Source organism: Jaculus jaculus, chromosome 4, assembly GCF_020740685.1.
Source record: "Jaculus jaculus isolate mJacJac1 chromosome 4, mJacJac1.mat.Y.cur, whole genome shotgun sequence".
Classification (NCBI taxonomy): Eukaryota; Metazoa; Chordata; class Mammalia; order Rodentia; family Dipodidae; genus Jaculus; species Jaculus jaculus.
In genome coordinates, this window is record NC_059105.1 from 69,089,244 (window position 1) to 69,100,114 (window position 10,871).

At 41.8% G+C, this 10,871-nt stretch overlaps 1 protein-coding gene across 3 annotated transcripts in view; it reads right to left on the bottom strand.

Moving 5' to 3' along the window:
• Positions 1-5,392, bottom strand: part of Myo3b (myosin IIIB) — a 470,798-nt gene extending 465,406 nt beyond the window's left edge. For 2 of the 3 annotated variants that reach the window (XM_045147623.1, XM_045147621.1), the window contains exon 1: positions 5,268-5,369. The gene's annotated coding sequence lies outside the window, so the exon portion shown is untranslated. Of the gene's footprint in view, positions 1-5,267 lie in introns of all 3 variants that reach the window. The other variant, XM_045147622.1, reaches the window with a different exon arrangement.
• Positions 5,393-10,871: the final 5,479 nt, after the last annotated feature.

Consider the following 10,871-nt stretch of genomic DNA (forward strand, 5'->3'; position numbering starts at 1 on the left):
TCACCTTCTCCGTCCACCTCTAGTCTGGTGGGGCATGGTGAGTCTCCCACTGGGAAGACTGTCCCAGCTAAATGCAGAGCTGTACTTAAGAAAAAAACTAATGAAGTGTTGACTGGAACATGGAAAATCAATAGTCAGAAAAAGGCAGGTGATTGTCTTCTGCCCTTGGGCTCCTGTTCTTTCTTTCCAAAGGAGAAACAATATCGACACTGTGATGAACAACAAAGCATTGTAAATATTCTCATCTTGCCCCTAAGAAGCAACGTACCACAGGCAAGAGGCAGAGTCCGCCCACAGCCAAACACGAGTGATAGAAACAAACAGTACTGCGCATGACCCTGCTGCCCGATGGTCCCTCAGCAGCCAGTGAGAAGCCCACACAGATGAGTCACCTAAGGTGAGCCTTGGATTTAGCAGTAAAAAGACTCCAAGAAGCAAATTTCACACAATGCCCTTAAAATTGATGTGCTTAGTGAAGAAGAAAGAAAACAGACCCAAAGGAGAAAGGTGCTTGTGATAGATTTCCTGCTCATTCACCTAGTAGCCCTCTTACTGGCCAGGAAGCTAATCTCCCAAGGATCAAAAGCAGTAGATGAAGGCTGGAGAGATGGCTTAGCAGTTAAGTGCTTGCCTGTGAAGCCTAAGGACCCTGGTTCAGGCTCAATTCCCCAGGACCCATGTTAGCCAGATGCACAAGGGGGCACATGAGTCTGGAGTTCGTTTGCAGTGGCTGGAAGCTCTGCCACGCCCATTCATTCTCTCTCTCTCTCTCTCTCTCTCCCTCTTTCTCCATCTGTCGCTCTTAAATAAGTAAATAAATAAAACAAAAGCAGTAGATGAGCTCAATTAACAGACTCATTCAGATTGTGGCTGATTTTTTCCACTTCCTGTTCTTTCCTTCCTGCTTTGCAGGTCACTTATTTTTCCACTTCCTGTTCTTCCCTTCATGCTTTGCAGGTCACTTCTTTGGATTAATCAGAACTCAAAAAAGTAAACAATAAAAAAAAAATTAAACAACCTAATAAAAAATAAAGTAGAGGGGTGGAGAGATGGCTTAATGGTTAAGGCACTTACATGCACACAAGGGGGCGCACACGTCTGGAATTCGTTTGCAGCAGCTGAAGGCCCTGGCATGGCCATTCTCTCTGTGTGTCTCTCTCTCTCAAAATAAATTTTTTTAAAGATGGGGTAGAGAATTGAGCAGAGAATTCTCAAAGGAACAAATACAAATGGCCATTACACACTTAAAGAGATGTTCGGCATCTTTAGTTATAAGAGAAAAACAAATCAAAACAACTTTGAGATTCCATCTTATTCCAGTCAGGATAGCGTCCTTCAAAAAATCGAATGATGGGGCTGACGAGACGGCTTAGCAGTTAAGGCACTCGCCTGCAAAGCCTGATGACCAGGGTTTGGTTCCCCAGTGCCCACATAAAGCCAGATGTGCAAGGTGGCACATACATCTGGAGTTTGTTTGCAGAGTTTGTTTGCTTTGTTCATCACAGTACTAATATTCTTTCTACTTTCCTCATTTGGAAAGAAAACGGAGCCCAAGGGCAAGAGGCCCTGGCCTTCTCATTCTGTCTCTCTTTTCTCTGTCTCTCTGCTTTCAAATAAATTTTTTAAAAGTTTTTCTTAAGTCAAGGGCTGGAGAGATGGCTCAGCAGTTAAGGCACTTGCCTGCAAAGCCTGGGGACCTGAGTTCAATTCCCCAGTACCTAGGTAGAGCCAGATGCACAATGTGGTGCATATGTTTCCAGGGGCTAGAGGCCTTGGTATGCCCATTCTCTTTCTCTTTCTCTCTCTCAAAAAATAAATAAAAATTGGGCTGGAGAGATGGCTTAGCGGTTAAGCACTTGCCTGTGAAGCCTAAGGACCCCAGTTCGAGGCTCGGTTCCCCAGGTCCCACGTTAGCCAGATGCACAAGGGGGCGCATGCGTCTGGAGTTCGTTTGCAGAGGCTGGAAGCCCTGGCGCGCCCATTCTCTCTCTCTCCCTCTATGTGTCTTTCTCTCTGTGTCTGTCGCTCTCAAATAAATAAATAAATAAATTTAAAAATAAATAAATAAATAAATAAAAATTATTTTTAAAAATCAAATGACAATAAATGCTGGTGAGGGAAAATGATCCTTACTCACTGCTGGTGGGAGTGCAAAATTGTACAACCATTATTGAAATCCATATGGAGACTCCTGAAAAAGATGAAGAGAGATCTAACATTTGATCCAGCTCTATCACTCATGGGCATAGACCCTAAATATTCCACTCTTTACTACAGTTATACCTGCTCAGCCATGTTTGTCACTGCTCTATTCACTAGCTGGAACTGAAATCAGCCCAGATGCCCATCAACTGCTGAATGGACAATGAGGCTGTGATACATATACACAATGGAATTCTACTCGGCAATAAGAAAAAATGAAATAATGAAATTTGCAGGAAGATGGATGGAATTGGAAAATATCATTCTAAGGAGGTCACACAGGCACAGAAAGACAAACACCACATATACTCTGTCATCTGAGGCTCCTAACTAGGGGCAATTGAAGATGAGTGCAAATGGTAGTAAGTCTACTACAGGCCACTTAGTGAGTTTGAGGCTGACCTAGGCTACCTAGTGAGACCACGTGTCAGAAACCGTCAAAACCAAGGACCCTACTAAGGAACAAAGAACTAACTTTTTTGCCTAATAATAATTACTGGGCAATTACTAGACATAGAGTGGTATTATTGTATATCTGTTGGAGTTGCACAAGTTTATAAATGTTAGAAATCTTTCACCACCAAAACAAGCATCCAAATCTATTAAAACATAAACTAGTAGAAGAAATCGATGAAACACAATACTAACAGGCATTAGTCATGACAGAACAAGTAATAAAAATATAATGCAATCTATATGGTTAACCAGCAAGGCATTCTGGAATGCAAATCCAACATGAAACTTCTTTGCAAGCACTGATAGCACACTTTAATTAAAAAAAATGTATTCAGCCACAAAATAAAGCCTCGGTGCACACAGAAAAATGGAATTAGAACAAATGTCCCTGACCATGCTATAACAGAATAAATGTTAATAGTAAAAATAAGAATTCTTGCTACTTAAACACTTTGAACTCCCAGATTTTGATTCAAAATAGGCAAATGCAAAAAAAAAAATTACAGAGCAGTTTTATTTTTTTAAAAACTCACCCCAATAGTATTGAAGATAAGTCCTACAAAAACATTTCTCTAAGCAATTAAAAATAGAAACAAACATCCTATGCAACAATTTTGCAATGGTATTAAATTTTAACTAGAAAAGTAAACACGTGAAAATGCTGAAAAATCAAAAGGACTAAGGAACATCATGGCAGTGGGTATGAAGACATGCTAGATAGCTACAATGATCAAAATACATGCTGCAGGAGAAGCTTAGCAAATGCAAGGAGAGTGAACAGAATAGTATCCAAAAGTGCACTCAAATACATAAGGAAACTAGGTTTATGAGAAGGATCACATTGCAAATCAACAGACAAAACTGGACTAGATAATAACCATTCAATTAATAGTGCTGACCTAATTTGCTGGTGAACTAGCTAGAAAGTGGTTAACTAGTTAGAAAGTGGTTACTTGCTGGACAACTAGTTAGAAAGTGGTTACTCAAGATCTCGACCTCCTTTCACCAAAATGGGTTAGAATATATCTTAAAAATTGACAGCAAGTATATTATTATCTTGGGATAAAGGAGGAAATCTTTCCAAGCAGAATGCAAAGGCAGAAAACCATAAGGAAAATAATTGACAAATATAATAATTTCATAAAAATAAAACTCTCTACAACCAAAATAATTTTTGAAGTATTAGCATTTTTCCAACTAGGAACATTTTTCTAACTAGAAAAAATATTTGAGGGCCAGAGAGATGGCTCAGTGGTTCAGGGACTTGCCTGCAAAGCCGAATGATCTGGGTTTGATTCCTGGGTTTGATTCCCTAGGACTCACATAAAGCCAGATGCAGTGGTGCAAACATCTGGAGTTAGTCAGCAGTGGCTGGATGCCCTGGTATACCCATTTTCTCTCTGTCTCTCTTCTATCTCTATGTGATTGCAAATAAATAAAAATTATAAGCCAGGTGTGGTGGTACATGCCTTTAATCCCAACACTTGGTGGGCAGAGGTAGGAGGATCACTCTGTGAGTTTGAGGCTACTCTGAGACAACGTAGTCAATTCTACGTCAGTCTGGGCTAGAGTGAGACCTTACCTCTAGAAACCAAAATAAAGCACCTGCTTGTTTTTCTTCCTTGAAAAAACAAAATAAAGAAATAAATAAAAGAAACTATATGAACCATAGTTAAGTGTCTTAATTTTCAAGGTCATATGTAATCATAAAAGAAAAGGAACAATCTTACAGAATAAGAAATTAGAATGTAGAATAGAAAATGTCTTAATTCTTATTCATAAATTTTAAGTAAAAGTCAAAATATTGAGATATAATTTCTTTTCCATCATACTGATAAAATTTTGTAAAAATTGGCAATACTCAGTGTTTGGAAGAATCTGGATAAATAAGTGCTCTAAAGTAATATGAGTGAGAATATAAATTAGCATGAGATGGTGCAATCATCTGGGGTTCATTTGCAGTGGCTAGAGGCCTTGGTGCACCCATCACCCCCCCCCATTGTCCCTCTCTCTTTCACATAAATAAATAAAATATTAAAAAATTAACAAGACCCATATTAACAGAACCTAGTTAGTCCCAGATATCAAGCATTGCATGTAACTAAACCTCTTAGCTAAAACACATTTAGAGCTTGACTATTATAGATAGATAGATAGATAGATAGATAGATAGATAGATAGATAGATAGATAGATTATCAGGTGTGGTGACACACACCTTTAATCCCAGTACTTTGGAGGCAAAGGTAGGAAGACCACTGCGAGTTTGAGGCCAGCCTGGAACTACAAACTGAATTCCAGGTCCGCCTGGGCTCGAGTGCAGCCTCCAGCCACTGCAAACGAATCCCAGGTACATGCACCACTATGAGCATCTGGCTCTGTGTGGGCACTAGGGAATAGAACCCAGGTCACTAGACTTTGCAGGCATGCACTTTAACTACTGAGCCATCTTTCCAGCCTTAAAAAAAATGCATTTTTGAAGAAAAAAGCAAATAGGTGCTCTCTGCAGGACATTCTTCCTATCCAGATGAGAGCAGAAATGATGGAAAAGAAGAAACCACATGAAACTGTAAAAGCTCTTTCTGAAACCAAAGGGAACAGAGCAAAAACCTGGAAGGACTGTGCAGGTGTTCTCTAGGAATCCTGCTCGGGTCCTCTGAGGTCCACAAAGCTTCCTTTGCTGTCAGTCCTTGGATCCTGTGGCATTCCCTACTGCATTCTTCTCAGGAGCTCATTTGAGAGTCTCACAAGCTTGTTCTGGTTCCTTCATACCCCAGATGGGCAGGGCCTCAACCCTTGCTGAACACTCTAAACTAGACCCCAAAGGAGGGACAGCCTTACCTGTGCCAGGTTCCCAGCAGTCTGTAGCCTGTGCCCTGGAACTGCTGTGGTCAGTCAAGCCTAGCAAGTGGGATATAAATAGAAACCTGCCCAGCAGCATTTTATATTCTCAAGAAAGTTCATGAGCATGACATCCATTTCGAAGTATGCTATGCAGACTGCTTCTTCTAGATGTTACATGTGTTACATGTAAACCACAAGTCCTAGGAGGAAGCTTCTAACCTACAAAACAGCTTTTAGAAAGTCAGCCAGTCAGCCAGGCTTGGTGGGCACGCCTTTAATGCCAGCACTTGGGAGGCAGAGCTATAGTAGGATCGCCATGAGTTTGAAGTCACCCTGAGACTGCACAGTGAATTCCAGGTCATCCTGGACTAGAATAAGACATTACCTCAAAAAAAAAAAAAAAAAAAAAAACCATGGCTGGAGAGATGTCTTAGTGGTTAAGTCATTTGTCTGCAAAACTTAAGAACTCATGTTCGAATCTCCAGGTCCCACATAAGCCAGACACACAGTGACACAAGCACACAATGTCACACATGCACACAAAGGGGTACACACATGTGCAGTTCATTTGCAGTGGCTGAAGTCCCTGGCGCACCCATTCTCTCTCTCTCCTCTCTCTCTCTCTCTCAAAAAAAAAAAAAAAACTAAGCCAGGCATGGTGACAAACACCTTTAATCTTGGGAGGCAGAGGTAGGATGATCAACATGAGTTCAAGGCCACCCTGAGAATACATAGTGAATTCCAAGTTAGCCTGAGCTAGAGTGAGACCTTATCTTGAAAAACCAAAAACAAACAAACAAACAAACAAAAAATGAATGAAGCCATGAATGGTGGCCCACACCTGTAATCCTAGCATTCAGGAAATAGAGACAGTAGGATGAGGAGTTCAAGGTCATCCTCAGGTACATAGGAAGTTTGAGGTCAGCCTGGACTCCATGAGACCCTGTCTTAAATAAATAATGAATAAATACCAATGAAGTTTTTCTTTCTTTCTTTCTTTCTTTTTTTTTTTGTGGTAGGGTTTCACTCTAGCCCAGGCTGACCTAGAATTCACTCCATAGTCTCAGAGTGGCCTTGAACTAACAGCAATCCTCATACCTCTGCCTCCTGAATGCTGGGATTAAAGGCGTGTGCCACCACGCCTGGCTCCAATGAAGTTTTTCAAATGAAAACATTGTGTTTTCATAGACTATTATGAACAAAGATATATAATATAATGTTTTGTAAATGCCACCATTCAAATATAATCATCCTTAACATAAACAGCTCTACAAATATACACATGTACATACAAATGTACACATCGGGATGTATTGCTATGGTTGTTTATTTCACAGGGTTCACAATCTGATTTCTAGCCAAATCACTCTAATGACTCTCTAGCTCAAAGATTTCTACCAATCACAAGACTCAATGCATTACCCAGTCTCTGTCATCACCCCTAAGCATCAGCCGTTGTTCAGTGGGTTTATCTTTCTGAAGTACTCCCCTCTTGGGTCTCCTTCACATTCTACTTTCCTGGGTCCTCTTCTGTCTGTCCATCTCCTGGTCCAATGTCCATTCTCCCCATGCATGCAGAGAATCAACCCGAGCCTTTAGATCCCCACTTGTCTTCCATCTGGGTCGTCTTCACTCAAGACTATCCAGCATGTCTTGAAATTTGGTTTCCTCTCCACAGCATTCTTCCTCTCCTAAACCCGAGGTCAAGGTTAAAACAGCACTCCCTTATCTTTCTTTAGTTATAGTTCCCATTAGTTAAATGGGAAGTTTCAGAATAGACAATTCAGAAGGTGCAAATTAGATGACATTCTGAGTGGCATAATGAAGTCTCACATCATCCCACTCCATGTCACCTGAGACACTAGTCATCCCTATGTCCAGTGCATCCACAGTGTATGCACACTACCAGCCCAGTAGTCACTTAGTAGCTCTCTCTCTCTCTCTCTCTCTCTCTCTCTCTCTCTCAGGTAGGTTTTCACTCTAGCCAAGACTTATCTAGAATTCACCATGTAATCTCAGGGTAGCCTCGAACTTATGGCGATTCTCTTACCTCTGCCTTCTGAGTGCTGGGATTAAAGGCGTGCACCACCACGCCCAGTGCAGTAGATAGCTGTGTTATCAGGTTAGCAGTTAGCATTGTGGTGACTGTGTTCGTGTGAGCCTTATGTAGTAGTAGATCACAATACCTACGTCACTTATCCAATTTCACCATGAAAAATATGACCCGAACACAAGTCAAAGTGTTAGATAGTTGATAGTCGATGTCCCACAAGGAGAAACTGGAGACAGTCCTTCCAGCTAAGAGGGTCTAGGCTGGCATTTGATAAGGACCTTAAAGAGGAAACTGGAGGTGAGCACAGGTAGTTGGACAGAGGCATCAGACAGGCAGCACTATGGAGGGTAAGAATAAGCTAAGGCATAAGAGTCCCCAGCAGCCTACTTACCATGCAGACTCTGGGACACCCACAATTCTGAGTCAACAGCAATTGTTTGCATCAAATACCCTCTAGTAATTCTAATGCAGTTATTTCCCACTCCCCTCCACCACGGCCACCACCCTTACTTTGGGAAACTCTGTGAGGATGAGCGTAAACTACTCTGTGCACAGTAGCTTGCCGTATTATTAGTTCTCACGCAATTACTTCCTACAGCACTAATTTCTTTTAATAACATTATATAACTATCTAGTTACTATTGTTTTAGTCCATAGAATATAAGCTCCATTAAGTCAGAGACATTTGTCAGATGTTCAATAAATATTGGCCAAATACTGACATGTAAATCTGAAAGTGAATTTTGGAGACCTCAAGTACTCTACCAAACATTTGAACCTTAGTCTATTGGAAAATCATTTAACATCTCTGTGCTTTGTTTTTTGTTCATTGAAAAATATGTATGTTAACAATAATGTCTGCTCTATGGAGTTGCTCAATGGATAACGTGGTTCAAGGCAGACACTCAATACATGATGACGAATGTGGTGGTAGTGGCAATGATAAATAGAAAGTTGTGGAAGTTGCTGAATAGCCTTATGAACAGTTGAGGAAAATCAACATGGCAGTAATATAAAAATACACATGAGCTGAAAGGAGGTGGTGGTTCAGGAAGCTAGATTGTGGGTGGTTGTAAGTGCTTAAACTCAGGCAGAAATCTTGGGAAGAGAACAATAATTTCGGGGAGCAAAATGGAACAGTACAATCAATAGATTTGGGGCAAAACAGAGGATGTAGAAATTAAAAGAAAATGAAGACTCAAAACCAGTGATGACGTGCTGAGCCTGGATAACTAGAAGACTGATAAAGGCAAGGCACCCCAGAGGAATTGGAGCGCTAGGGAAAAAGCCAAGCTCAGTTCCGCACCTTATGAGTTGGAGGTTTGGGTGAAATATGGAGGAATAAGAGAGAGTTGAGGGGCTGGAGAGATGGCTTAGCAGTTAAAGCATTTGGTGGCAAAGCCAAAGGATCCAGGTTAGATTCTTCAGGACCCACATAAAGCCAGATGCACAAGATGGCACATGCATCTGGAGTTCATTTAGAGCAGCTAGAGGTCCTGTTGTGCCCAGTATCATTCTTTTTGTCTCTTTCTCTCTCAAATAAATAAATAAAATATTTAAAAAAGAGAACTGAAGCTTAGGAGAGAGGAGGTTCTGGCAGTACTAACTGGAGAGCTGTTTGGAGGGGGCATATCCACCTGCACCTACAGTGAATTTTGGGGACAGACAGGCACTGTAGGAGAGGCAAGAATGGAATCTCAGTCTTTATATGAGGAATGTGGAAGCAAGACAGGAAGGTGGGGAGCAAACAGATGAGGCCAAGGGATGCGCCTTAAGAAATAGGGCTGATACTGGGGCTAAACGCCCCTGAGCAAGTAAGAAGAGAAGAGTTCAGGAAAGATCTGCAATTTTGTTTTTGATTTTGCTTTTTCCCACTCTCTATTCCGCCCAACCCTACCACCTGTTCATGCTGGAATTTTGTTTTTTTTTAATAGAGGCCTGGTGAGGAGGGCTGTTAGATTTGAAGATGCTCTAGGGAAGGGAATGGGGAGAAGGTCAGTATTTGAAACACACAATTTGTGAACTATACGCAAGGCTCCAAGATGTTCCCTGGGTGGTCCAGTGAACCCTAACTAGAGGGCATCACTTCATGGGCAATCAGGGGTGCAGCTCTGAGCAGTGAGGCCTCCTGAGCTCCCAGAGCTGGCAGATAAAGATAAGTGGGCAGGGGTTGAACATTGCTTTTAAAGACTTATAGGAAATCCAATGAAAGTCACAGTTTTCATGGGCTAGTGATAAAGCCATTTGTCCCTTTTGCCTCTTTTATAAAGTAGCTTCTATGGATTAAAAAGTCTTATTTGTCTACCTAAAAATAGACTTCATCTGGGAAAGTGGTCCAACTTTTCAAAACCCATAACTAACTGAAAAAGCTTTGACAAACAGCACACAGTCTATAAAAGACTTGCTTTTATTCAGAGAAACAATTCTATTCTTCTGTGGAAAAAAAAAAAAAACCTTAAACTCCAGGCTGAAAAGTCACCAGACCATATCACAGAGCGAAATAGAAAACAGTATGATTCAATCAAGGAAGGTATCTGGATACGGATGTAAGGGTGGGAGGGAAATTTTTCAACCGGTCCCAAACTTGTTCACAAATACGTAACTAATTAATGAACCCTTCTTCTAGACAGTAAGTCCTATCAGCTCCACTCTGAAAATATATTCCTGATCCCAGTACCTGTCACCACTACCACCCAAGCCTCTGTAGATCCCCCAAGAGGCCATTTGGGTAAAATAGAAAAAAGTACCCCTGCTAGAAGGGACCCTAGCCCAATGCCAGGTGTGTGGCTTGACAAGCAGAGCCCAACTTGGCGTCAGGATCACTTACCATCTCAGCCTCTGCCCCATCAGCTTCCCTTCTTGCCCACTGCACACCATAGCACATTCATTGTCACACACCATGGTCTTCAAGAACACTGTAGAAAATGTGCTTATTTAAGAACAGGGCCCAACCAACCCCCAGCATGCCCACAAGGCCCTTAGACCCATTGCTTTCTCCTTCTCCCTCCTCCCCTTTCTCCTGACCTCCCTCCTCCTGGCTCTGCTTCAGCCTGGCATGTCCACAGGTTACCCAGCTAATGCTCAGAGTCCACAGTCCCTTTGCAACAAGCCACTGCCTCACTCCATTCCTGCCAGAGTTCCCTCACAACCTCATCTATCTCAGCTTCAGGGGAAGCTTCCAGAACCATCTTGCTTAACATGGATACAGAAGGGTAAGAGAGCATGTGTGGGCTAGGGTTGGGATCCAGTTGATCTTTCTCCTCAAAGCTCAAGGTTAGCACAGGTTAGATGAGGCTGAGGAGAAGACCCAAGTCTAT